This window comes from Sciurus vulgaris (assembly GCF_902686455.1).
Source record: "Sciurus vulgaris genome assembly, chromosome: 2".
In the NCBI taxonomy this organism is placed as follows: Eukaryota; Metazoa; Chordata; class Mammalia; order Rodentia; family Sciuridae; genus Sciurus; species Sciurus vulgaris.
The window spans coordinates 198,126,756-198,131,679 of record NC_136462.1 but is presented as its reverse complement, the minus strand read 5'-3'; the positions used below and the strand labels follow the sequence as shown (position 1 = coordinate 198,131,679).

The following is a 4,924-nucleotide window of genomic DNA, read 5'->3' as shown; positions in this document are numbered from 1 at the left end:
CAGGCCTTGCTGGGCCCTTGGGTCCATTAGCTTTGGGTTGTGTTCTTTCCTCCAATCACACTCGAACCCGCAGTCCATGCTTCACCCAACTGAAGTGTAGCGGCGGGTAATTCCCCGGCCTCCGAGCCTTCACTGTGCAGGCAGCCATGCTACCTGTAGTGGCGCCCCCTCCTCCACCAAGGAATCTTAATTAAGCTCTCCAGAGACACTTACCAGGCCGAAAAGCACTTTCTGTGAACTCAAAAAAAAAAAAAAAAAAAAAAAAAAAAAAAATTCATGTAGACTCCTACAAAAATGTCAACCTTGTCAACCTTCAAACCAGGTACCCCCACTTCCTTGGGTATAAAGTTCCAAGAATTTCCAGACTCGAAGACCAAAGAATCTTTTAGGTCATAGCCCCATGGACCCTCCAGCCAATAAACCTGATTCCTGAAAAGTCCTCAGGTGTCTGGCCCCTTCTGTCCTCCGTCAGTCTCAAACCCTGGTCCCATCTATTGCTCATGGCGTTTCTCCTGTCAATCTGTCTGTGGCCGGTTTATTCCAGCTCCCTCAGTTATTGGGGGAGCTTCAGAGAAAAAGTTTGCCCTTCCTCACAGTGCTGTTTCCGTGTATTTTTTAAAGAACATTTTTCTTTTGCACTCTGCTGGAATCTCTTTGGAAACTCGGTGTAAAATCAATTTGCTTCTCCAAGTCCATTTTCTTGTGGTTGATTCATAAATTGCAGCAACTGTGCCAAGTAATGACAAAAGGCAGGATTTTTGTGTGTGAAGAAGACAAAGTGACCCACGGTGCTCCAGGTTCTAGATGTCACCAAGTCTGGTTGAAAAATTGGACATGAGGAATAAAAATATTTCTACGGTATTGGACACTCTGTACTGCTTGTATTCCTGCTTCAGAAAACAAATGTGGAACTTCAGAGTTGTGTTTCTTTTCTCAGTCAGAAAATCAGGTGCCCCCTTCCTCAACTCCCTGTCTCTCTCTCCTGGTTGACATCCGAGGGCTGTTTGAGTGCGTGTTTCTGGGCCACGGCCTTGGTGCTGTAGATGGGTAGGGTCTGTGCGTCAGGCTGTTTCCCACTGGTGCCAACATGGTATGGAGCAGAGATTCTCTGCCACCACTGTGACCCCATCACCCAGCTTGGTTCAGCAAGTGCTGTAGTTTGGGCCTTAAGTGTCCCCAAAGGTCTGTGGTGAGGGCATGGTCCTCAGCATGGTGCTATTGGGAGATGTTGGAAGCTTCAGGAGGTGGCCTTTAGGTCATGGGGAGTGTGTCCTCAACAAGGACTGTAGGACCAAGCCCCTCCCTCTCATTTCCTGGCCATGAGGTACGTGGTTTTGCTCTGCCAAGTGCTCCTGCCATGACCTGTTGCTTCACCCCAGGCCTAAAAGCAATTGGCCAGTCCATGATGGACTGAAACTTCTGAAACTGCGAGCCAAAAATTAACCTTTTCTCTTTATAAATTGATTATCTCAGGTGTTTGTTACAGTAACAGAAACCTAAGGAACATAACAGGTTCCGATGTTGTTGATGTTCTTGGCCACAGACTACACTTGAGTAGTGAGGAAAGAGACGCAGCCTTTTTAAACCTGTTTCTGAAGCAATGACACGAGGAGAAAGCCAGTGTGGAATTTGCTCTCATGATGGAGGGGAAGGTCCATCCTGCACTCAGAAATTGTGCTGGTGCTCATTCTCAGTGACATTTGTTCTTGGTGGTGCTCATTCTCAGTGGCACTGGTTCTCCCTGGTACTCATTCTCTGTGGTACTCATTCTCAGTGGTACTTTTTCTTGGTGCTACTCATTCTCAGAGGTACTGATTCTTGGTGGTACTCATTCTCAGTGCTTCCAGTGTGTCAACAGTGATAGTGACCCAAAGGTACCACACCGGGCTTTCTGTAAGGGTAATTTTGGCATTTTTATTATTGCACAATAGCCAAACCCAATGTTCTGACTTTTCTGCGGAGTCTGTGAGCTGCTTGATAACGTTAACAAATTCCTTTTCTGTTTTAATTAACCAGAGTGGGTTTTGTTACTTATGACCAAGAATTTGACCCATTCCTACATTCCAATTTGGGTTACTAGGTAAAAACCTGCCTTCCTGAGAAACTAGGTGGTGAAGAATCCCAAGGCTTCATCAGTTTGGAGAAAGTGCTGGATGAGTGAGCAACGCCTGCAGTGTCGTGGGGCTGGGGAATGGAAGCAGGCACCTGGCTCTGCCTCCCCTGCCTCATGGCCTGTGTTATTAGCTTCCTACTGAGGCTGTAACAGATCACCACAAACTCAGTGGCTTCAAGCAATACAAACCAGTTTTTTCACAGTTCTGGAGATCAGAGTCCAAAATGAGTGAGCAGGGCCCTTTCTACCTGGCAGTTGTGGGGAGAAGCTCTTTGCGTGTGCTTTCCAGATTCTGGAGGCTGCCTGCATTTCTTTCAGTTTCAAAGCCGGTAGTGCTGCAACTTAACATCTTCCTCTGAATGACCTTGGTTTCTGACATCCCATCTCCTTTTTTTTATTAGGACCCTTGTGATTCCTTAAGCCCAGAAGGATAATCCAGGACATTTTCTACATGTCAAGGTCAATAACATGAGTTATTGCAGAATCTCTTTTGCTGCATGGGGTAACATGTCCACAGGTTCTGGGGAGGCAAGATTCTGACTACCCTGTATCTGTTAAGGAGCATCTCAGGTCCTCCGTTCTTGCTTAACTGATTTGTCTTAACTCAAGATTAACATATTCACTTATAATGATGATACCTCAGAGACCAGAGGCATGAGCATTTTGTAGAAAGAATTTCCTCTTTTGGATGTTCCTGAGAATACAAATTACTATCCAGCGATTTCTTGTGAGCTAGGAATCAGACAAAAGGAAGTAGGATGATTCTGTGAAGACCTGAGGAAAGATCCCTGTGCTCAAAGGAAGCTTCTCCAGAGGCTGGGAGTTCATTTCCTTTTTTTTTTTTTTTTTTTTTTTTTTTTTTTTATAAATACTAATCTTTTTTATTTAAAAAAAAAAAATCCCAAAAAACTGGATTAGTCTTTTCCTTCCTCTCCATTGGAATCTTCTGCCAAGAATCAGACCTTCTTTAAACCTCCTGTCAACTTGATGTTTTCTTATCTCTAATTAACCCTCTATCAAGCTGATAAAGCAGGCAGGGAGAACTCTAATCAGGTCCTCTCACCATCTGGTCCCAAAACTTATAGCTTCATAGTCACCATTCCTAAATTCTCCTTACTTCCTACATCTTTGTGTTATTGTACATGGTCTTCCCAATATTTGAATCTCCTCCACCAACTTAAAGTTCAATCTGTTGAGTTCACCTATGAATCATCCCTCAGTCTTCTGTGTTACTCATGATAATGGGCAAATTTCCTTCCAACTAGTCAGAAAGGTACCAAGGAGCATTCTTTGAACTTCCTCAGAATCTTTCATGGCTAGACAATACTTCAGTCTTTCATTTGCCCTTTTAATTATTAAAGTGACTCCTCAAAATACAGACAAAACTGTAAACATTTCACCAAAAGTCTAAATGTAGAAGTACCGTGATCAGAAACTTTCACAGTCTCCAAAGACTTTTTTCTTTCTTTTTTTAAAAAACAGACATTAAGGGGCTAGAGGTGTAACTCAGTGGCAGAGAGTGCTTGCCTAGCATGTGCAAGGCCCTGAGTTCAATCCCCAATGCCAAAAAATTTAAAAAGTGACACCAAGCCGGATGTGGTGGAGCACACCTGTAATCCCAGCACCTCAGGAGGCTGAGGCAGGAGGATCTTGAGTTCAAAGTCAGCCTCAGTAACTAAGGATTTAAGCAACTTGGTGAGACCCTATCTCTGAATAAAATATAAAAAGTGACATCCAGTCAGTCTTGGTGGCACACACCTACAAACCCGGTAACTTGGAGATAAGACAGGAGGATCACAAGTTCAAGGCCAGCCTCAGCAATTTAGCAAGACCCTGTCTTTGTACATTTTAAAAGGACTGGTCCAGTTGTGTTTCCTCTAGTTTTAATTGCTCCTCTTCATTTATAGTACCAACAGAAGTATCATTATGTGAATTGTCTAAAATGTCTTTGTTTAATCCATTTGACTACTCCTCTTGATCCTCACCCATACAAACCTCTTCAACTGTGTGTTCCCTGGGTGTGTTCAGTAGCATGTCATTTCCTAGGGACTGACTATTACTCAGTAGCTTTGCCTGCCTTCTTTCCAAGGCCAGTTGTTTATTTCTCTCAATTCTTTGTTGTTGCTCTTCTGTTAGGTTTCTACTTGACTCAGAAGCAAACTTCTCACTCTCAGATGAGTCTGTCAAAAAGGGATCTAATTCCACAGCAGTTGGATCAAGGCCATTGCTTTCCCCTACTTCATCATTATTGCTAACAAAATCTTCATGTAAAACAGGGAGATCAAGTCGAATTCGTTTTTAAACAGGTCTGCACTTCTTTTTTATTTCCCAGGTATTCAACTCTGTCAATAAAATCCTCAAATTGCAGTTTGGGGAATAGCCTATGTGCCCAGTGCTCCATGTGTCTGATTAGTGTCTTCAAGTCTTCAGCCTGGCACATAAAAATAAAAATGCTAAATAGAAGACTCATTCTCACAACTGGCCTCGTCAGCAGATTTTAGAACTCATAACCTTTCCCTTTAAATTTTGTCTTATCAAACACATGCCTTAAGGGAGGAAGCCCTCTCTCTGAAATTAATCTCTGAGCATCCAATTTGGGAATATTCCTTTTAACTGTTCTCTTTGGAGGTACAGGAATGGGTGCTCTGGTCCCTGACTCTTCCTCAGGTTCAGCTCCTTCACCATCCCTCTCTGGAGATGCTGGAGGTGGGAAAGGAGGAAAAGTTTCATCTTCTACATGATCATAATCTGGCAGGGCAACAAAGCCATTCTCTTGTGGTTCTAACATCTTTTTCTCTCACGCCACCTGCT

General features: G+C 43.4%; 1 pseudogene across 1 annotated transcript; it reads right to left on the bottom strand.

Annotated features, from left to right (window-relative positions):
• Window positions 1-3,038: 3,038 nt before the first annotated feature.
• Window positions 3,039-4,609, bottom strand: LOC306652946 (TIMELESS-interacting protein-like; annotated as a pseudogene). Its single transcript has one exon. The product of its transcript is annotated as a TIMELESS-interacting protein-like (transcript).
• Between the last annotated feature and the right edge of the window lie 315 nt (window positions 4,610-4,924).